We start from the raw sequence: 22,569 nt of genomic DNA, 5'->3' as shown, positions 1-22,569 counted from the left end.
ATTGCATTCCAAAGCCTGGACGAGGCCTGGGTAAAAGTTCAGCTTATTCCCTGCAAAGAAAATACTTCGTCTTTGGCATTTCATAGTTTTGACCCAGATCAGTCAGAGGCCACGGAGAGCTTGCAACGTCTATAAAGCGTGCACAGCTTCCGAGGCCTGTAGCCACAGAGAAGCCGAAGGGAGCCGGGGGCCTGCTGAGCTCGAGTTGAAGCCCTGCCTTTTCAAGTTTGCCGTGGCCCAGCCTTCCCGGGCCTCACAGGGTGGACGGAAGGAACCAGCACCTTCCCTCTGCTCCGAAGTTATCTTTACCCCCTGAAATCAAACACCACACGCAGCACCCTGTAAAACTGCTTCCTTGTAGGACTCGAGCGTGCTTGCTAAGTAAACATCCTCCCATGTTTTTAGAACTGAATTCGTTTCTGCTTCCTGGTCATCCCATTCGGGTTTTTCTGTCGTAGGCACCACGCAGAATCAGGTTAATAGAAGGAAGATCTAGCATGGGGCAGAGGCACCTAAAATGACTGTTTCAGTCCCAGTAAAACTGTGAGAAGAGTAACACGGTCGTGGGAAGAAAAAGCAGACTTTTAGAAGAAAAGCAAAGTGAAACAAAGCCTCCCCGAACTTAGTACTGTCCCAGTGCTGTTCGAGTCAAGAGTTGGGCCCTGCTGAGTCCCTGAAATGGGGACCTTTCTCTGCATGGACTCAAGCTCAGGTGTGCTGTGGTTGGAGAGTACGGTTGGCCCTCCTCAGTAAATTCCGCGGCTGTGTATGGCCCTCCTCTGACCCTGACTTGCTCCTTGCTCTGTCTCTCATGACTTATTTGCCTCTTCTCTCTCACTTCCGCCCACCCGTGACATCTCCATCGCCATGGCAGTGAGCAGCCACGTCATTCACCAAGTTCATGGGGTGATGGGCCAACTCTTCGGAGCCCTACTTCCCTCTGGTTCTCCCTCCTGAAGCAGGAGGCTCCCTGGCAGAGCTCAGAGCCCTTTGTTTATTTGATCCTGGGCTCTTGGATAAATCAGGAATGTCCTGACATGAACTTAGGCATGTTTTTCTTCCATGGAAAAGGAAACTACAGCAAATGGTATTTAAGTAGGCAGAGGACCATTCCGAGGGACTTGCTTTAGTGCCATCAAGGCCACATTCCTTTGGTCATCAGACCAGTAGGTGACTTCTTTATTGGCATGCACTACCCTGGAGCCCAGAAGGTGTGAATTTGAAGCACTTTCCCCCCTGCTGGGAGCCTGGCACAGATGCTCTGGGCTTCTTTTAAGCCCGTGGAGTGCCATGGTTGTCTTCCAAGTGGTCTTCTTTCTGCTGGGTGAAACCTTGGCCCCAAGTTGCCCGAAGAAGGCTGCTTGGGAAGCAGGGTGCAGGACAAGGTGGCCGCCTGGTCTTCCGTCCTCAAGTCCTCTTCCCAGAAGTCGCAAGGTTCTTGATGTGATACACCTTATGAGTCAGCTAGCTACCCGAGGACCTGAGTATATTTCTCACTTCTGGTCAGGTCTAGGCCCATAGAGCACAACTGGTCGTGGGAAACCTCTGTGGGTCTGCGTGCTTTCCACGTGGCGGTGTGGGAACCCAGCCTCCCTGGGTCTGTCTGGGTAGACAGGGTCTAGGGAGTTGGCTTCTAAGCTGTGCTGGATACATTTCTGGGTCTGGGGTCGGGAAAATGTTGGGAGCTATGTGCTTGGCTGCAGTGGAGACCTATCGGGATCCAAAAACAACCCCAGCCGGCCTTCAGAGTGTTGGTGGGAAAGCCCCAGCCCCGTGAGGGTTTCCAGGTGTGGGCAGGCCTCCCACCACCATCACGGGGCAGCCGGGGGTGAGCCGGCACGTGCTCGTGCCCCTGGGCTGCCCACCCGGAGCGAAGAACCCGGCCGTTGGCCACTCCAGGTCCAGGCTTGGCCGCTGCTCTGTTTTGCTGCTTTCCATGTTGTCAGAGGATCTTCTTGGGAACAAATGACTCAGCAACCTGAATCTCTGGGACTGAGTGGCCTAAGTGCCTTTTGAGAAGTGATTGGACATTTCCACCGAGGCCTGAAAATTCTGAGCCTGGAAAGAATGGAGATCCAGCCTGGTGTTACCCTGGCTCTTCGGGCTGCAGTTCAGTTAGGTTTCTCCCCCAGTCCTGCCCTGATAGAAGGATAGCATCCGTGGGGTAAGCGGGCAATGTTTTAATTACGCTTTTTTGTCCTTAGGAAATTCCAGGGAGAAAAAGGTCCTGGTTTGTGGCCAGAAAAGCAGAAAACAACAAAAGCCAGCTACAGGTCATTGTTCTGGACGTGTCTGTGGCACAAAGAGTTAATAGGACAGTGGTGTCAGGGTGAAGACCATTTTATTCTCCTGTGTGGGAGAAGTTCACAGGGTTCGAGAAGAGATGAGGCAACGTTTAGCATGGGACGGCCCTGTCTGGGTTCCGGGTGCTGTCACTCAAAGAGTTAAGCTAGTCTGGTGGCTGGGAAGCCGGCAGGGAAGGCGTGAGCCTGCAGGGACCAGGCCCTCTATGCCCCAGAGCAGTGAGGTGTGAGGGGAGAAAAAAAAAAAAAAAAAAAAAAAAAAAAAAAAAAAGGGCTCAAAAGTGTGGCCAGGGAGCAGAGTGTAGGCCCAACTTTTTTTTTTTTTTTTTTTTTTTTTTTTTGCCTTGTTTGACCAGCCTTGGCATTGCCCTCCGGCTCTCCAGGGGAAGAGCTGCAGTTCTGCTCTTGCAACACAAGGAGCAGACTGGAGAATTTAGATCTGCGTCACAGAGCTCAGAGAGAGAGAGAGGGGAGAGAGAGAGAGAGAGAGAGCGAGAGAGAGGGAGAGAGAGAGAGCGCTCCGTCGATAGGTCTGCTAGCAACAGCCGTGCTGCAGCAGAGAGAGAGAGAGAAATCAAGAAACAAGTCATAGCAACACCGGGCACCAGGTTCTGCCAGCTCACTTGCCAAGCGTTCAGAAATCTGTCGGGGGCTAGAGGCCTCTGGGTAGCCCGGGCTAAGGAGATGACACACAAGGTGGCACGGGCGGTTCCCGCGGGGGGGAGGTGGGTGGTGGTGGGGGGGCAGGGGTGGGAGCAAGAGGTTGCGGGGCGATGGTGGAAGGTTTAACGGGACCAATTTCTGGAACATTCGGGACTGCGGCACCCTACGGCCAAGACCGAGATTTGGGTCTGCGCAGGCGACGATGGGTGGTCCGACGGGCTTCAGGACTTGATGGCGTAACCCCCTTCTTCCCCCACGTACGTATCTGCTGGGATCGGGGGCGATGTCTCTGCGTATGTGGGTGCTCTGTCTTTCTCACCTTCTTTCTCGCTTTTTTGCTATTTTTTCTCTGAGAGAGGTTTTTTGTGTGTGTGTGTTTTTTTTTCCACTTTAATTTTCTTTTCTTTTAGTGTCAGCTGCTCAAGCCTGACCGGGGTAGAGGCTAGAGGAGCAAGCTGTCCCCAGCGTCCCACCTGACCTACCAGCCTTTGCCCCCGTTTCCTTCTTTTGAACAGACAGACAGACTGGTTTTCCAGGTTGTTTGGGTATCCGCGTCTGTCTGTCCATCCACGTCGTTCTTAGGTGGCAGGTAGGAAGTGAGGAGGAAAGGTGCTGGGAGGAAGGTGGAAAGCCATAGCTTTCCAGGGGTTGCCTTATTGAAATGTTCAGCCTCGGGGCAGCTGGGCTGGTGGGGAGCCGGTGGGCAGGATGGGGCGTGGGTTGGGAGAAGTGGGGTAAAGCTGGTAGGTTTGTCACTGCGTAGTTGGGAAAAGTGGGGAATGGTGACGCAGTCACTGTTGCATCTTGTTAGGAGCTCCAAGGGGGACAGGTAGTGAGGCTCCCGGCATCTGTAGGGCCAGCTGAGAGGGGTTAGGGATGAGCTGAGAAGGGAAGCTAGCATTTAGAGATTAAATGTCATCCTTTTGGCGTTGGAAAGTTGTTTACCTTGCGCTCTCTGTGTCTCCATGTTGGCACCCTTCCAGTTCACATGTGATGGCCTTCCTTGTACTGCTGCATCATTAACTAAGTGACTGAGCTGGCCTTCCATTGGCCAGGGGAGGGCTCTCACTCCAGACATTTCCTCTGATTGGTGGGTGGGCCAATGGCAGGTGAAAACCTTTTTTTGATTGGCTGAGGGCAGGGTATCAAATCTGAATTTGCATTTCACTTGCTTAAAGGGGAGGGGGGGAGAAGCCCAGCAGCTTTCTAAAATCTGTTTAGGGGTGTGCGTATGCTCCTGTGTCTGTGCCTGCTTTTGACTGACCAGGTGAAGCCTCTTCTATGCCTTTTTTATTTCAAGCACTCAGAGGAAGAGGAGCTCCGGGTTCCCCAAACTTTTTTTTTTTTTTTTTTTTTTGGAGTAGGAAGGGTTGGAGAGATGGGTGCGCAGACAGAGGGTTGACCAAACTGGAAGGAAGTATTTGTCCTTTAGTTTGGTGTCGGAAAAGGGAATTTTCCAATCAGCCACACCTCGGTGTTGCGGCACAATAATTCTTGGCTCCCCTGGAAACGCACGGGGCAAGGTAGGACAGATCTGCTGCTGCTGACACTGCCACCACCATGGGCTTCCTGCTGCCTCTGGGCTGCTCCCTGGGGACGAGAGATTTGCATTGACGGGGCTGTCCAGAGCTGAGCCCAGTGTGGGAAAGACCTGCCTTCTGGAAGCTGCTGCTCCTTGGTCTTGGAAAGGTGAGGATGGGGACTGACCCCAGGATGTTGCTCAGAAACTGCGTATTTGGTGGGATTTCCGGGAGAGCCACTGGGCCGCAAGAGGTTTGGAGGTCCCAGGTTAGGAAGGTTTGTCATTCTGGGGAGTGAGGAGAGTGAGAGCAAAACTAGGGCAGCAGGCTGTTCGCCTGTGGTTGGGGGAGGGAGACTTGGAAAAATCAGGGTCCCGGCTCCCCATCGAGTCCGTGTTGCAGGTCTCACGTTTGTGGGGAGGGGGTTTCAGAGCCCTGCGCCTTGCGCAGTGGCCCCCGCCCATGACTGCGCATCCGGGAGCGCAATGCGCCCTGGGTCGCTGGCCTAGGACAGCACCGCCCTTCTTCTTACATAACGGAGGCACGGCTGTGCCTTCTCGGCCTTTCTTTGCAACCCTGCCTCCTGGCTCCCCAGGGCCCATGGAGCTGGGGAGGGTCTGGTTGGGGAGCCGGGGAAGACTTGGCTCCCTCGGAGGGTTAGCCCTCGTCCAGTCAGTGATGGGAGTTGGGTTTGAAGACAGAAGTGGGCTGCTGTCCCCCTTAGGAGGTGGAACGCAGAATGTCCTTCTCAATGCCCTGTGTCACCCATGGCCCCCAGGACCTCTCGGGGGCATGGGGCGTGACGTCCGTTCTTTCCTTCTTATGCTTTCTGGGTTTTGAGAGGAAGTTTCTGAAGGGAAAGACATGACGATTCTAAGAGTGAGGAAGGGTGTGTGTCGGGGGCCCAGTTGGGAGGTGGTTGACAGTTCACTCCCCTTGTCACTGGCTTCCCTTTCCTTGGGTGGGTTGATAGTGTTTTTGACTCCTTTTATCCTAAGGCTGCCATTTTGGAGGCATTTCTGCTGGTCTCTGACATGGTGGCGTTGGTTTTTCTGGTCCTGCTGTGCCAGTTCCGCAGAGTGGGCGGGGGGCGGGGGCTGTGACGGAGGAGGGGAGGGGGGGCAGAAGCGCAGCAGAGGCGGGCCCAGTGGTGGCTGCCGCAGTGAAGGTGGCCCCAGGGGCAGGACCGCCCAGTCCCACCCTCGGACACAGTCTTGGGTGGGGGTTCCACCACCTGGGGCCCCGGCTTGGCCAGAGGGTGGGCATTGCTAACAGAAGACCTGGGTCTCCCATGCCCTCGTTGGCCTGAGGCTTAAAGCAGTCCAGGGCAGAAGCTGAGTTTTTTTGGGGGGGTGTGTGTGTGGAGGGGGCGACTGAAGGCAGAGACCTGGCTGCTCATCTCAGACGTGTCGGACCTGTGGTTTGTGTTCCCCAAATAGGCTCTGTCTCCGGCAGTTTCTCTATGGGGACAAGGGGGTGGGGTCCAAGGCAGCTTTGAGGATTTGTTCGATGGCCCTCCCTTCTCATTGTTTTTCTTTTCTGCTCCTCGTCATGCCCCCTGCCAGTGCCATGGTTCCAGCTGTAGTCCTCCGGTGAGGCTCCCTGCTGCCCGTCCCTCTCCTTTCCAGGCCCTTCTGCGTGCAGCGGCCATCTTGTCTTTTCTTGCTTAGAGGTTTAAAATGGTTTCTCATCATTTCGAGAGTACAATTCCTTCCCTTTGGCACAGTGCTGAGGACTGTCTGTAACTAGCCTTAGCTCTCCTCTGCAGTCTTACTCTTCTGCGTTTCCCCAGGTGGACCACGTATTCCAACAAAGCCAGGCAACTTACTTTTTCTTGCTTTTCCTATCTCTCGGTTTTCCCTACTGGTATTTTCCATGCCTCCTTGGCTCCACCGCACCCACCTGCGGCAGCCCCACCGTCCTCCTTGGACCTTTCCCGATCACCTTCACAAGCAGCAGTCCTCGTAACCTCTCCTTGCTCCCTCCGGCCAAGCTCTCGTACACTTTGTCCCTCTTGTGTGCTACTTTGGTGGCCTTATGGCTCTTTGTGTAGAAGTCTTGGGTCACCTACGAGATGATGAGCTGCAAGACGCTGAGAGTCAAGGAAGGAAGACACTTAACCTATTTGGTGCCTTCTGTTCGCCAGGTGCCACGGCAGGCTGTTCCATGGACCTTCTTTCATTTACTGCTTTCCACAACCCTCCGAGGAGAGTCCCGTGACTGGTAAGTGTTCTGATCATGATTAGAACCCCTGTTTCCCCAAACCTTTGCCTTCTTCTTTACCTCTCAATTCTCAGTGTCTGCCACGTGGCTCTTACAAGGTAGATACCCAGAACGTGCCTGTTTAAGGAATTTCATACACCTCTAATGCCATATGGGAGTTTGGGTGGCCGCTCTTCCTGCACCCGAGGTCTGGGTCTCGTAGCTGTTCCACGCTCTCCTGGACCCTGCTACCTCGTTAACTTTCTCCTCTTCCTTTGCAGTCAGGTTCACTCAAGATGATGGCTTTTTTTTTTTTTTTTTTTTTTTTTTTTTTTTTTTTTTTGTAGCTGAAATTTTGTTGGATTAACAAACCTCAGTTATCCTACTTACCTTCCTCCTGGAAGAGAAGGTGGAGGTGGGATGGTTGTAGTACCTTCAGAGCAGAGTGAGCTCCAGAACCCAGGATCAGTGGAGATCGGACAAGGCAGGGAGCAGGACCATTGCACTTGGATCTTGACCCTGCCTCATCTTGTTAGGTGGTTTTTCTGAGGCTTAGTGACCTCAGTCAGTGACATGGAGCCACTGTAATCTACAGTGAAATGCCTAATATATTGCCAAGCAAACAGGCTCCCGACAGAAAGTGGTGCACCTCCCTTTCCCCTGCCCAGCTGTTTTATCAGGGACTTAAGAAGAGTACGTAGCAGGTGGCTGGAGAAGGAATGGGGGGAAGGGAGCTTGCCTGCCTTCAGTGATACCAGAGGCAGGGGAGGAGGTGACCGGGCATTGCACACCTGAAGCCTGTGAGGAAGTGCTTTTCCCTGACCTGGAGTAAAGACCCCCTTAACTTCTGCATCGGGAAAACGCTGTGGGAGCAGAGCCGTGAGGTCAGGGTGGGTGGTGGCAGCGTGAGGGTTAACCAGTGATCCTTCCTGGGAGCCTCGTGACGCCAGGTTAGCTTCCCCTCTTTCCGAATCGAATCGCAGCAGTGGCTGCCTGCTTCCTGACGCTGCTGCATCCCGTGGGAGGGGAGTTGGGCACCCTGAAGCCCCTCGTCACCGATTCCGGGGCTGCAGAGCAGAGAGTGACGACAGCCCATGAGTCGTCAGCCGACGGCAATGGGGACCCTGGTGACGGCTGCTTTGTTGTGTTTTTCCTCTTTGGATGATGACTCAGTGTGTCGGGAGCTGGGAGATGGGGCACTCAGCCGAATGGCCAGGACGTTCTGTCAACATGAAAGCAGCAAAAACAGCTTATCGGGGCTCAGAGCCGACCCTTAGGCTGGGTTCATTTTCAGGAAGGGCTTGGCAGAGAAGAGCACTTCTGGACATCGGGGGTGGGGAGACAAGGCCAGGTAACCCAACAGGGGTCTGTGGACCCTTCAGTTTCAGAAACCAAAAAGAAAATGCAGCTGCTTGTGTTATTAGATAAGCTTGGCAAACAGTCATTTTACAAGCTCCTCTCACCCGTCCCAAACAAGAGACATCTTCTCAGGGCCAGAAAACCCTCCGGGATTTCTCACCATGGCTCATTGTCATAGATGGAGGGTGAGCCTGTCTCGGGTAGGGTGGGCCTGGGAGTCCTTAGTGATCACTGGCATTCCGGGGCCCCGGAAGCAAGAGCCCATGGTGGGGACATGGCGTCTCAGGTGACCTCTGCTGGCATCACACCAGCAGATGGTGTCACCCACCAGAAGATGGTGGGTCCACGTCACCGGCCTCAAGCTGAAGGCCAGCTCTGGCGCAGCCTACTTCAGCCTCCCCTTTCCTTACTGTCCCGAGTCAAACTTACCTTCTCCCCTTTCATCGTCCTCAATTCCTTCTTAGGTGAAATAGTGGGCCTTGAGTCCTTGACCTTTGTGTGTGTGTGTGTGTGTGTGCGTCATCATGGCGGCTCAGGGTTCTAGACTTTTCTTGAATCTGCAGCATTGCGCTAAGGGCGCGTGACATTCCCCCCCGCCCCGCCCGCCCGGCCCCGCCCAACCATGGCCAGCCATGCCTTCTTGGGAGCAAGAGAGGCCTGGGCCTCCATTGCCACTGAATCTCAGGCAAACCACTATCCTCAGCATCTGGCTTCCCTTCTCTCCTCTGTCTCCCTCGGCCCTGTCTGGGGACAGAGGAGCAAACAACTTGTGGGTGGGGAATTGAGGACGGCCTGGCCCGGGACCACCCTGCCTATGTACCCCTTAGGCCATTTTTCAGTCTCCTGCTTTCCCATAGATGATGCTTAGCACTGACATTTGTCGTCGAGCACCTCCTCCGCTCCCCAAGGACCTCCCAGTGTGACTCATTTGGGATCTCTGCAAGGAGTGGCTTTGGGGCCTTGGGAGCCAGAGGGAGTAGGAAGACCTGGTGGAGGTCACAGTGGAGAGGTACGCAGGGCAAAGGACGAGAGCCGGCTGTCCCTGGCCCAGAATGCAAAGGCAGCCCCAGCCCCTTTGTGTCATGTCATTTTGAGCCTGAATAGAGAGCAACTTGACCTAAAAAAAATCGTATATATGTGGATGTTAGATCCTTTGTGTCTCTTTGTCCAGAAGCTGCGCATGTGATGAGGGCTCAAATTCTGTACTTCAGAGAACTCTGCTGTCCCTCAGGTTTGTTTTCCGAAGGAGGTGGTAGTTCCTCCTTGATGAGACCCTGTGCCCACGGGGACTGGACTTTTCTCCAGGACAAGGGGCACAGCCTTGTCTTGTTGCTGTCATTGGATAGTGAGCAGCAGCTGAAGACCATACCATGGTCCCGGGGCCATATATTAGCCCCAGATGGGACCCTGATTGGGGCTTGCAGAATTCATTGCTTGGCTGGCTGGCCCCAAGAGCTGAGCCTACCTGGCTTCCTTTCACTTCTTCCCCACAGAGAACTCAGAGGAGTTGAGCTCCATGAGTCGGTGACAGCCTCTTGGAGACTCAGGCTAAGCTGGGGACAGAGCTGGTGTGCAGAAGACAGCCATCATACCACCTAATAGAATGGCCCGTTTGCATTTTTTTGGAACAAAAAAAGGAGATGCCTGGCAGCCTGGCTTTCTGCAGCTAAGTATCTGTCTGCATTCTGGTTTTCCGTCACACATCGGAAGCGATAGATGTTCATTGAACCCACCCAGCTGCCGTGACTTTTCCTTTCCCCGCGCACCCCTGCCCCTGATCCTCCAGCAGAGATTGGATTTTCTGGTGCGGCTGGAGAGCTGCAGAGAGGCTAGATCCCAGTGTCCAGCCCCCGCACATCGCCCTCACATTCAGGAGAAGTCGATTTTCCCTAAAGCGGAGCCTAAAGCCCATGTCCCTCAGTGCGGTGTTATTAATGGGCCGACGGGAAGGGCCCTGCTTGCCCTCACTGCCCCCAGCGGGGAGGTGAGGCTCTCGGCTGGTTGGCTGGGGGAGGACGGTCCTTGCCAGCATCTAGCATGGTTCTCTGCCAAGTTCTAGCTCCAAATCTCTAGGCCGCTAGGAACCTAGACTATATATAGCATTGTGCTAAGCAATTCTTATCGGACATGTCTGCCCTCCCCTGCGGGAGAGGAGCCCTTCTCCCAGGGAACCGGAACCTAGAGAGTGTGAGCCTTCTCCAAGGGGTCTTTCGTTCCAGGAAGGGCTGTGTGTGTGTGTGTGTGCGTGTGTGTGTGTGCGCGCGCGCGCGCGCGCGTGGCTATGTCTGCTTCAGGGCTGCCAAGCTTTCTTTCCTTTTCCCTGTTTCAGATGCTGCGAGATTGGAAGGTCTGATTGGGATGAGGGCCAGTAGGTTCTTGATGGTGTGCGATGTGGCCTATGGCGCCCACCAGCCTCCCGCATGTCTTCTTGGTTTCCTGTTTGCCTTCTTTGCCCAAGGAGGTCTTCTGACCTCTTGAGCCTCTTTTGGATCTCCTATCTTCCCTGCCCTCCTCTACCTCTTCCTCCTCCTTCCTTTGATTCTCTTTCGGGTGTGTGACGGCAGACTGGGCTACGGGCATCCGGGAGCTGTGTCTGCTCGCCGCCCTCACCACCGCCCCCTCCCCCCCCCCCCCCACCAGTTTGGGGTTTCTGGAAATCTGGCTTTAGTCAGCCGTCCTCTGGAGGAATTGGGTGGTGACTGAGCGTTTCATGCTGGGTGGTACAGGGCAGAGCAGGCTGGATATTTGCCTCCTCCCTCCCGTAGGTGCCGTCGAGCCACCGATTTTCTGTGGTTCCGCGACCCCGAGTGCTGACTGATGTGACAGGTTCCGGTCTTGTCAGTGAATCATCGCCAAGCTGCTTATTGGAACCCAGATGCAGCAAGAAAATGGGATTTAACCCCTTCCCAGCCTCTCAGGTAAGTCAGGTGTGGGCTGACGCTTCCGGCCCCACCCCCCCACCTCCCAGCCCCCTTCCCTTCTCATGGAGACCGTTTTCCTTAGTCAGTGGGGAATCCTCAAACGTCTCCATTCACAATCTCCCAAACAATGCTCTCTTCTTTCCATTCTCCTACTCCTGGCTTTTCTGTGAATGGGGTTAGTAACCAGCAAGGACTTGGGGGAAGGGCCAGCCACAGTGATCCGGCTGCCGGGATGTGGGAGATGGCAGGGACGCGTTTCTGGGTGTGGCAGTCAGCAGAGCAGTTGGGCCTCCCACAGTGACTGGCCGGGAACTCTCCTTGGCCCCCAACATCCAGCATGAGATTCTGGGTTTGAGCCCGGTTGGGGGCAGGGAGTCTGCCTGGGACTTGGGTGTGCCCTTGCTTGTGTATCCCAGTGGATGTTCACTCTGACTCTGGACACCTTGGGGCTTGCGTCTGCAGCCGTAGCCTGGAGTTTAGACTATGGGCTGGGCAGTAGACTTCAGGGCTCTTTCTCCACTTGCGTGTGTCATGGGGCTTGTTTTGGGGTTTTTTTTGTTTGTTTTTTGTTTTGAGTAAATCACTCTCTTGCTCTAGGCCCTCATTGCCTTCACCTTAAAAAAAAAAAAAAAAAAAAATTCCTGGCCTGGTAAACCATTGCAAAGCATCTCCAGGCTGTTGACGTACAAATGTTTTTTCTCTGCCTCACTTGATGCTGGTCACAGTAATAGCAACGGTGATTAAAAATGATGTTGGGACTGCATAACTGGGGAGGCCTGTCGCATTCTAGAGACAGTTCAGAAAGCAGACCGTAGTTGCTTGCCACGCTGCCTACCAGGAAATCTCCTATTGAATGCATTCCTGCAATGTTCTGGGCGAGCAGGGTCAGGTTGGAATTAGCCGACAGCGGATTTGTCTGGGGTCTCAAGATAAAAGGGATGGTCCCCGGTAATTTTACCGCACACTTGGCTGATATCTGGAGGCACCTGTGGGATCCCACCTCTGCTCTCCCCACCCCCTTCCCACCGCTGGCCAGGAAGGACCGGTGAATTCTGCCTGTCAGTGTTTTATCTTCTCTCCTCCCTATCTGACCGGAGGCTGAGCTGGCTGTGAGCAGCCTGAGGTCCTCCCCGAGTGAGGAATCCGAGGCTGTTGGGAAGAGACACCCGACTCTTCTCTTCCCTGAAGGAATTTGACAAGTCTCAGCCCCTCCAGCAGTAACGTGGGGAGGGATGGCTGGGGGTGTTGGACCTGGAACACGAATAAAGAGGAGAGATCAGCTTTGGTGCAGCTGGGGAGACGAGGAGGAGCCGGCCAAGTCCCTCAAGATGTGTCGGCTAGAGTCTGGCCGGTGCAGGCTGCCGGGCCGGAGCCAGATGGAGCCGCTGGCCACGCTCAGGAGCCTCTGCCCCCATATGGTGTGGTGTGGTCCCGGGCCTGGCTCGGGGTGGCCGCTGCTCCCATTCACAGCCCTGCCCTGCCCTTGGCTGGACTGGGAAGATCAGAGTGGGAAGCGGAGGGAAAGTTGATTTTGCTCCTCGTGACGCAGTTGTCTGCGGGGCCTCTGGCGTTTCCAGACTTGGGGTGGGTGCTTCCCCGTTGATTTTCCTCATTTTGTTCGTCATCTGCTTCCTTGCTCCCTGCTTACCGGGCTGGCTTCTGCTGCCATGACACGGGCATTACGTGTCCCCAGCCAAGCTAGCACCACGGTTGGCGTCCCCTGAGAGGGGGACCGGGCATATCTGGCACTCGGTTCTCAACCTTTGAACCCCTGTGCTCTGGGAGCCAGGAGGCAGAGTGGGGCCTCTCCATCCGGGGTCCAGCAGAGGTTAACAGGGCTGGTGGTGCCGGAGCTGCGGTGGTGTGGCCTGGCCAGGAGGCGCTGGGGAGGGGCCCCGCCGGGGGACCTGATTGGTCAGCACCTTCTCTGTTCCACTGAATCCTGAGCCGGTCGGGGCCGTGAATTGTTTAATGCATATCTTGGCTCTGTCCCCTGGCACGAGGGCCTCCGAGGCTGCAGCCACAGCTTTAGCGAGGATGTGTACCTCGTGCTGGTCACTGCTTTGGGCACGTTGCCTCCCTGTGAGATATGAAAGAGATACTGCCCTTTCCACTAGCAGGCTGTCTGTGGGAGGCCCTCCTTTTGAGTTGCTTTTCTGGGCCTTGGAGTGTCTGTGAAGAAGGCCTAAGCTGGGTTTGATTCCTTGCCGGCTCCTTTCACAGGAGGCTGCTCGTGAGCTGGTGAAGCCAGAGAAAACCTCCAGGCCCCAAGGCCCGTGCACAGCCTGATGCGATAGTGTCGGGCAGGGGCACGAGGATGGAGCGAGGCACGCGGGGACGTGGTCGCGCATCGTCTGACCACAGGATCAGGGCAGCGGGGGTGGGGTGGGAGGATGCGTCCGGCGTTCAACCAGCGGTGCCCGCTGCAGCCTGGAATGGGCCTGTGTGTGCGTGGAGCCCAGGTCAGGGTCTGTAATGAGGCGTGAGGCTATGAGATGGGCATCGGGACTCTTGGTCCCGGCAGGGGGTCCCAGGAAAGGGAAAGTGACTTTCGTTAAGCGTCTGTCTTTGCTGGTCTGATTTCATCCTCAGAGCAACCGCATGAAGTAGGTATTACTTCCCTTCAACAGATAAGGAAGCCGTGCGTAGTAATTCGCTGAACCAAGGTCACATACTTGGCAAGTGGGATTGTTGAGCTTTAAACCCCGGCACTTTGGATTCCAAAGCCTGTGCTTGTTCTTCGCCCTCTTGGGTGGAAGTCAGACATCTTTGGGAGCTAAGACCATCAGAGATCGGGCAGCCGGGAGATCTGATGGAAACCGGTGTGAAAGGCCAGGTGCCTAGGGGGACGTGGCAGCCACTGGCCATAGCCATGCCATATCCCTTTCGGGGGGAGGGGGGCAAGGCAGAGACAGCTAGTTTCTGGTGTCCCTGAACAGGCAGGGCTGAGCATGGCAGATACACCCACGCCACAAGTGTGCGCCCAGTCTCTGCTTCGTGGCGGGGCGTGTGCTAGGAGCTGGGGACGCAGAACTCTACAAAACCAAGTTTCTGCTCTCCTGGGATGTACTTTCTGGTGTAGGGAGAGGTCGTTCACGATAATACAAAAGGAATTAGGAACTATATAAAGTATGCAGATACAAAAAGGGGGACACCCACCCATAAGAAGCAGCGATCCCAATGTTGGTCGGGGAGGGAATTTGAGAGACTGAAGGATCTCGACCACCTGGGGAAGCCATATTGATGGAGCCCCCAGAGTTCAAGTTGATAGAGTTGCTAATGCCTCTCTTTTCCTAAGAGCTGGAAAAACCACCTAAGGTCCCCAAAGCTTACAAGAACGTGCAGTGAGTCAGGGATCAAGGTGGCAGTAGACGTCAAGCCGTTGGTCACCAGCAAACGGAGGTTTTTCCGTTAGCCATGGCTGCTCTTGGCCTAACGTCTCCCCCCCTCACCAGGTGGCAGCTGGCGCCTCTCTGCCTCGTCACGGTGCCCCTCTCTCGTCCACACCGACAGGGGAGCGCTCGGGTTAAGTCTTCGCCAAGTCACCAGTAAAATATGTGCCTGCAGGAGACAGAACTCAGCTCAGGCTCTCCTGGCAGAACCCGCGGTTCCAAGATTATCGCGATAGGGACGGGTCAGGGGGCGGGAGAGGGAGGAGAAGTCACCTTGTGCCAGATGCTTGGACAAGTTTTGTGTCCAAAAGAGGTTGAGGCAAGTTGGTGGCTGGAGATGGGGGAGGGGATGTCTCCAGCGTGTGCGGCTCCAGGGCTCAGGAGTTGTTTACAGGGTAGAAGCTTATGGTGAGTCAGGCCACGTGATTCTTCCCTCCCTGGCCCCGTGGTCGAAGCCTGCCCCACTTGAATCTCGGAGACTGCCACCTGCTGCCAGGGGGCAGATGTTGCACGATGGTGCGGTGTGGGTTGTGGGAACTCCGGGAAAGGGGGCGTTCTGTGGCGTTGTGTAGAAGTCTCCACAGTCCCGTGTTCTGGCCCAGGATCCTGTGGTAAAATCTTACTCACTTTACCCTTTTGGGACTCACTTTCATTATTTCTAAGATGAGGGGGTTGAACCAGAATCTTTTGGGAGGTGCCTGCCGGCTCTGACATGGGGGCTACCTGGGTGTTCGCGGAGGTGTTTCTTAGGCAGAAACTCAGGTCGGGAACGAGCAGGCCTGACTTACGGGAGAGGGGAGGGGCCTTGAAGGATCTGAGAACAGCTACAGTCCTGTTTTCTGCAGGGATGCTGTCACCATCAATTAGGGCAGGTGGGTGGAGACAGTTTTCCAGGAACTCTTCAGGAGCGAGCGGGAAGGGGCCGGAGGTTGCGTGAAGGTGTCTCAGGAAGGTCACCCAAGTGACAGGGGTTGTGACCTCTGGCTCCCACCAAGGGGCCTGTCTGGAGCCGGGCAGTGTGGGGGTCTTTGCTGTGCCACAGGGGCTGACTGAGATGCCACCGTGCTCTAGGGAAGACGCTCTGTCCTTTGTGGCCCTGAATCCTTGAGGGAACACGGGACTACTGGTCCCGTGTCCTGGGCCTTCCCTGAGACGTCTGTTCAGGGTCTGTGCCCCTTGCTGTCAGGAAGTCTTCCTTTATATTTAGCCATTTTTTTCTCATGTGGTTGTTTAAGCTCTTCTATTTAAAAAAAAAAAAAAAAAAGACAAGAGAAAAAAAAACAAAAAACAAAAACAAAAATATCTCTGAGCCGTTTGGTTCCATTTTAGCTTTTCAGTCTTGAGTCACTGTTTTGAAGGTAGCGAAAGTAAAACACATGCAGGGAAGCTCAAGGCCCCAGACCCTCGTGGGCTGTTGTGAAAGGCCAGCCCGGGGATATGGCGGCCTCTGTCCCCAACGTCCGCCGCTTCTCCAAGGCTGCGTAGGTAGGAGCCCCTGGAGCTGCGGGCACGTGCTGCGCGGGCCGCCGAATGGAATGCAGGGTTTTCAAATTAGCAATATGCCTTCAAGACACGATCCGTGTGCTGCTTTACTGGACACTTACGCTGGGACTCGTAGCTGTGAGCCCGCCCCCTTCCCCACCAGGGCGGGGTGGCAAACAGGGATTTGGGCCAGGATTCAGGCAGGAGCCGAACTGATCCGTGACCGACGTCTTATGTGCACCGTGTGTTGTTTTTGCAGCTCTTTTCAGATTCGCTGGCTCGCTTGGTCCTCACACAGCCCTGTGAGGGTCGGCGGTGGGATCCCCGTGGGTGTTCAAGCTCAGCCTCAGACAGCCCTGCTGAGGTCCGGTTTCTTGTACCTGCTTAATTTGGGTCACCGCACCCCCCCCCCCCCCCCCGCCCCCAGGCCCTCCAACTCCAGATGTCATTTCCTTGGGTTTCAGTTGTGCTCTTTAGCTGAGCAGGGGGGCAGGGCAGGGATGGGGAGTGCATCTTGGGTAGCCGACTTGATCTCTGTAGGTTGCAGGTTTCTTTTCTACGCATTGAATGGGGAAGGGAGCCTCCGCCCAGGTTCTCCTGTTCTTGGATTGTTTCAACTTCTCTTACGAGGAGTTCTTATGAAACCTGGCTTGCCCTCCTTGACCAGGAAGCCAGCCATTCACCATGTGTCTCTGGTGAGACTCCCTACGTTTGGAAGCTTCTGGAATATACGGTGCTTTAGACCGTTCCGACACATCTGTCGGGCACTTCAGGCATGTGCATGTAGCCCTGTTTCTGCCAAGTGGCTCACTTAGAAATGAAGCCCCATTGTGGGGCATTTTTTTTCCAACAGACTTATAAGGTATGCCCAGAGCTTTCTGCCCAGCGTGTGCATCGTGTATACGTTATCTGTTTGCTGGCTAATTAACGTACAGCACCCGCTGGAAGGATTGGCCAGTGTATACTGTAAGCTGGTGGAACCAGTGGCTTCAGCTCTGAACGTTGCTTTCTGATAGAGTTGAAAAAGTAGGCCTTACCCACAGAGGGGAAGGTAGATCAGAGAACGCCTGGGCATCAGTGTTCCCTGGATACTGGGTGTAAGCCCACTCTTTATGAGGAGGGTCGAGGCACAGCCTGGACTGTGTCTTCTGGGCCGCGTGGCCCTCTGAGTGGCCTTTATTCAGAGAGACCCAGAGAGAGCCCGTATGAAGGGAGAGAGAAGTGCTTGTCTTTGTTTATGGCACCCTTCACTCGTGATGGTTTGGGCTCACCTCGGGCACGTTTCTTGAAGGATCGGGTTCGGACAGCGTGGCAGCACGCATAGGTCTGTCCGTTTGTGTTCCCCGGATGCAGGCTTGGCTCGTAGAGAAGCCCTGCCATGGGGAATCCATAGAAGAATTGTTTTGCTGGAGCGAAGGCTTTTGATAACTTTTGTGTGAAGATGCGTCACACCACACCCAGATCTTTCTGTTCTCCTGGAGGATGGGAAGGAGGATGGCAGGACCTGTAGCTGGGAGGCGATCTAGGCCAGCCTTCAGGGAGGGCTGTGGCAGCCTCTTCGCTGAGGGCTCCCAAAGAGACACAGAGCTTCTTTATCTCAGAAGAGGGACTGGATGTCCCTGTCGAGGTCCCTCGGGTCCTGAGCGTGTGGGACTGTGAGGCTCTCCCTGGAACAGCGTGAACTTCGGGTACCGGGACCCAGAGCAGGTTGCACATCTTTTCTTTCTGCCATGGAGGCAAGCCTAACCTCGGTGGGCCCCACGAGCATCGGGCCTGGAGCTCTAACCTTGTTCCCTCGTGCAGAGAGAATTCCCAGAACTGACCCGAACAGCATTGATATTATTTGCAAATAAAAAAAGGAGAAAGCCATGTTGTCCCTCATCGCTGCCAGGAAAGAGCCCTGAGCGGCTCTAATCCTGTCTTTGTACCACTGCCACTCCCCACCCTTGCTGACCCCCCCCAGCCTAGGACCCTTTGATAGGCACTAGAGATGTGAATGAGTTTGGTGGGAAGGCCAAGGGCAGGGACAGACATGGTTTGCTGGGAAGAAGGTCGGACAAGGAAAAGGGAGTATCTCAGGGCAGGCCCACGGGCACACGTGTATTCAGATGGACGTACTATTTACTGGTAACGCCAGAGTCTGACATGAACCAGTTAATGCCTAAATGAGGGTTGATTTCGTGTGGAGAATCATACATCATTTTGTGTTTAAGTCTGCAGCTTTAGCATCAAAAGGCCTGACAGGCTGGGGACTTTTCGCTGGGCCCTCCTGTCTGTAAGATCATGCTCATTTTATATTGATTTTCTGTCTCCTTCCTTTCCTGTTTTCCACTCTCATGCATTCCTTAGGCGTACATGAATATTTGTCCACGCATTCGTGTTACGACTTCCTTGGGGTACTGTTCTTTTCAGTGTCTCCGACATCATTGAATGTATTGCTTTTATTTAAAATGTGAACAGGCCAGAGGCTCACTGCAGAGGGGAGCCATCCTTGCACTGCCCACGGAATCCTCTTCTCCACCTTGTTCTGGAGTAGGGCATGTGGAGCCCTGAGGAGACGGGAATCAAGGGTGTCTGTGGGAACCAGCCAGACCCCGTGCCATGCCCCCTCTTTGGGAAGGGGTTGCTCAGGCATGAATCCCCCACCCCTAACATTACTAGCAGTTTCTTCTTTTCAGCTTGAACCCTGAGTAGTGGCCTCGAAAGTCCAAGAACACCTGTCACCCTGCTTAGGTGAGGGCGACAGAGAGGGACGGGGACAGAAGGGAAGGGGACACACGCTCCTGGCCACGGGCCTCTCTCCAAGACAGGTGAACTCTGTGTTCCAAAAGGAACTCATTTAATCTTTTGGCCCCAATGGAAGTTGTTTGTATTTTCTCTCCCTCTCTCTTCTCCCTCCTCTCTCTCTCCCTCAACACCCCCGCCTCCACCCTCCAGCCTCCAAAAGAATTTAATCTGCTGGACAACAAACAATACTGTTATAAAACTTTGAAAACAAGAGGGTGAGGCCTCCCTGACAAGGAGAAGGGCATGCCGGGTAACGGCCGAGGGAGCCTGCCAGGCCCGGGACGGAGCCGGGCGAGGGCCCAGTTGGCCGGGTACCTGGGCGCCTGCCCCCACCCAGCCCACCAGCCCAGCCATCCCCAGTCCAGAGGGGAAGGAACCGAAACAAAAGCAGGGGCAGAGAAGCGCCTGGAAAGGGGAAGTTGTACGTGTTCCCCTCTCTCTGATCTGATGCGAGTGCGCCAGACTGTGAAACTTCCTCCCCCACCCCTCCCCCGCCAGCCTCCCTCCCTCCTCGTCCTGCCTCCTCCTGCCTCCTCCCACCACTCTCTGTTCCAGGCCCGAGGCCCGATAACAGAACAGGGCTGGCCTAGGTACAGCCACCGGCCGGCCGGCCGGCTGCAGGGGAAGCAGGCAAGGAAGGTGTTCCAAGTTGGCTTTGGACTCTGGACGTACCCTCTGCGTCCCCTTCCTGCTCCCAGCTAGAGATGTGGAGCCACGGTGCGAGGTGTGCCCCAGTCCACGTGCCCCGCCAGGGGTGTGCCCAGCTACCGGGAGAACCTCCGCTCGGAGGTTAGTGGGTCTGTCCCACTACCCGGTGTCTGCTGGAGGCCATGCTCCCAGGAGGCCGTCAGACTCATACAGGTGGCCTGCTCTCCCTCCAGAGGGAGCCGGGCTGAGCTGTGGAGCCCTGGAGCCTCCAGAGGGGCTCAGGGGACAGAGACTTGCTCCCCGCAGCAAGCAGGCACAGGGTCCTGGCAGCGGGGTGCCTGGTGGGGTACCGTGTCTGCTGCTCAGGGTGACCCAGCTCTGCCTGGGGAGCAGGCAAGCTGGGCGCCGGGGCATCGCCCCCCAGCCTTCTGAGTGGATTTCACCTGAGACCGAAGTGTCGCTGCCACGCCCACCTGCACTGCGTGGGGCACATGATTTGGGACGGGAGAGTGAGAAGCAGCGGTGGTCTGCCTTTGGCCCGAGGTCGTTTGGACCCGTGAACCGTGTGGTGGGCATTGTGTTTGTGTAATGGACTGTAGGCGTGCTCGCTTTCCTCTCGTGGGAAGCAGTTCAGGGCAGTGCCCGTCCTCCTGCTCTGCCTGAGCGAAGCCTCTCTCTGGGGAAGCGTGGGGGGGCCCCCCCCTCTTCATTCCATCGCTCCTCCTTCTCTGCGCTCCCCACTGTCCCCTGCTGCCCCCCCCCCACGCCCCATGCCACCCCAAGGCATCCCATCCTCCCAGCCAGCCGACCAGCCATCCCGAGCCTGGGCCTGTACTGAATCTGGAGGATTCCCAGATGCGGGTCTTCTCTGGTGTTGAGGCAGGGACAGAGAACCGAACCAGGTGGAAAGCAGCTGCCTGGGAAGTCAGGCCGCGGTACCCCGGCCCCAGGGAAAACCAGCATTGCTGATGTGGGGCCCATGTGGTATGAGAAGGCTGTGACCTCCTGCCCTGTTACCTCCACAGGCATTTGAGGGGCTCAGTGGGTCTAGAGCGTGTTATTCTCACTTCGGGATGCCGGGTCTGGGACGCGTAGGGATCCCTGGATGCCCCGCCCTCCTTTTGGGGGCCAAGCTGCCAGGAAAAGAGCCAGCTCCGTGTTTCCTGCCTCCCTCACCCTCCATTCCCTCCTCCCTTGCCCCCCGTGCACATACCCATACACATTTTATCACCCTTTCCTCTGATTCATTAACCACAGCTAGTTGGCACCAGGCCCCCACCCTGACAGCTCAAGACAAAATGTCCAGGACACGGGGTCTGGCCTGGAGCTGAGTGACAGGAAGCTGGGCCGGGCCTCTCGGCTCACGCATACAATGGGCAAGGACCGTGTGGAGTGCAGAACCTTCCTCATTTTCAAAAGGGTCTTCCCCAGGCCCCTCTCTCTCACCGAGATGACTCTTCTTCGCTGCCAGGAGCCCGGAAACCAGCATCCCGGGTAGCAGGAAGACCTGATCTGGGCTCTGCTTCCGGCACCCCTCCCCCGCGCCGGCTGGAGCTTGCGTCAGTCATGTAAGTAGCCGTGACTCAGCACCCAGCCTGGTCGGGAGGGAGGCAGAAGACGCCTCCCAGGAACCTTCCCAGCATTCTGGATTGGAACACATGGTGGTAGCTGAACACACTGAACGAGCTGGCGGCCTTCGGTTCCTGGGGGTGCGTGTCTGTCCGTTCCGCGGGTTTGCCTATAGGTCTCATAAACCGGGCTTCCTCTCCTTCCCGTTTTCATCCCGTGTTATTTTTTGGACACCATGCCCGGCGTAGGATTTTTAGGACTTTAAAAGGCACCGACGGCATCGTTTCTAGAACGCAGCAGAAGCTCTCTTTGCAGTCTCCAGACTGCCCTTTAAACCGATGGCCCATGAATCATCTTTAACCCTCAGATGTTTTTGTTTGACTTACAGAGTTTTCGTTGTTTTTGTTTGTTTGTTTGTTTAACGTGTCCGATTCAGACATGCTTTTAGACAAAACACAGCCTCTCCAGGTCACTGGACTTCTGCTGCACGAGGTCTCTGCCTCTCTGTCCTCTTTCCCACCCCAGCCCTCAAGCATTTGAATGCACGGAGACTGGTCTGCATGAGCCCTCCCTCGTTTTGGAAAAACTGGGGCCCATTCCAGGGAGGTGCGGGTCCCCCGTTCTCAAGTCTGGGCCGCGCAGGAATTAAAGCCCCTGTGTTCTGATTCACTGTGTGGTGACCTTTCCTCCACCCTCGGTCGCTGCCCGGGCAGAGGAGTGTCTAGGCATGAGGGGGTGGAAAACCCTCCAAATAGAACGTCTGCACAGAAATGGACGGAGGCTGCACCGTGCTTCCCAGACCTTCTCCCTGCGTGGTGGCGTACCCAGCTCTCTGGCTGGGCGGTTTCCCTTCCCCGACAGCGCACCAGACTCTTCCCACTGGCCCGTGTGCGTGGGACTGTTGGGCCAGGCTGGGACGATCACACCGTCTGCCTTTGACAGCAGAGCCCTAGCAGGCTGGGGCCTCCAGCCCCCGTTAGACCACCTGGCCCCGTCCAACAAGGGAACAGAAACACCAGCTAGCTTCAGGTAAGTGCATCCTTGCTCGATGGACTTTTGCCAGAAAAGCCTGGTTCCCCTGGGAGGGCTGCGACCCGAGCAGACTCCTGTTCAGTGGGGTTGGGAGGGCAGAAGGTGTTGGTACTAGGATTACTTACCCCCACCCCCATCCCCGCACGCCCCGCCTTTTCTTGTCTTACGGTGTTTCTGTTCATGTGTTGTGAATGATTTCTCTCTTCCTCCAGAGAACTGAGTGTTGTAGACCTCGGTCTGGGGGCCCAGACCCTGGTTCGTGGCCCTCAGTTCCCTCAGTGACGGTTGCCACTCCCCCTCTGAACTCAGGGCCGATGCTTCCTGGGTAGCGGGAGAGACTGTAATGAATCCCCCTGATGACCACGTGACGTACGTGCGTCCTGAAGGACAAGAACTAGGTGCTGTGAGAGGGCGTAACCCAACACCTGGCTCACCTGGGGAAAGCTTCAGGCGACCTGCGTCACCTGGGAGAGGGTTGATGGGGTGGTAGCCCTGGGAGAGTGGACGACAGAGAATGTTCCAGAAAGAGGGAACGGTGTACGCAGAGGCCTGCTAGGGGAGGAAGGGGGCTGTCTGGATCACTGAAAGACACCTGTGTGACAACACCTTGGGAAAGGTTTTGTGGATACTGGCAGTCGGGGGTTACTAAGGAGGAAGAGTTCGGCTGGAGTAAAAAGCAGAAAAGCTGAGA

The 22,569-nt window shown here is 55.7% G+C and overlaps 1 long non-coding RNA gene across 6 annotated transcripts; it reads left to right on the top strand.

The window, feature by feature from the left end:
- The first annotated feature begins 2,631 nt into the window (after positions 1 to 2,631).
- On the top strand, positions 2,632 to 22,222 carry LOC147572574 (uncharacterized). 6 transcript variants are annotated; one of them, XR_015246172.1, is made up of 5 exons: positions 2,632 to 2,999; positions 3,141 to 3,223; positions 3,377 to 6,709; positions 9,541 to 10,965; positions 20,749 to 21,511. It is a non-coding gene; the product is annotated as an uncharacterized LOC147572574 (long non-coding RNA). The 6 variants fall into 6 exon arrangements; XR_015246169.1 differs by having other exon boundaries at positions 3,141 to 6,709; XR_015246173.1 differs by lacking the exon at positions 2,632 to 2,999 and adding an exon at positions 21,560 to 22,222 and having other exon boundaries at positions 3,037 to 6,709; positions 20,749 to 20,845.
- The last annotated feature ends 347 nt before the right edge of the window (positions 22,223 to 22,569 follow it).

The sequence above is a fragment of the Puma concolor genome, chromosome E4 (genome assembly GCF_028749965.1).
Source record: "Puma concolor isolate L17-30 chromosome E4, mPumCon1.1.hap2, whole genome shotgun sequence".
NCBI lineage: Eukaryota > Metazoa > Chordata > Mammalia > Carnivora > Felidae > Puma > Puma concolor.
Note: the sequence above shows the minus strand (reverse complement) of the source record. Positions and strands in the feature narration are given on the sequence as shown.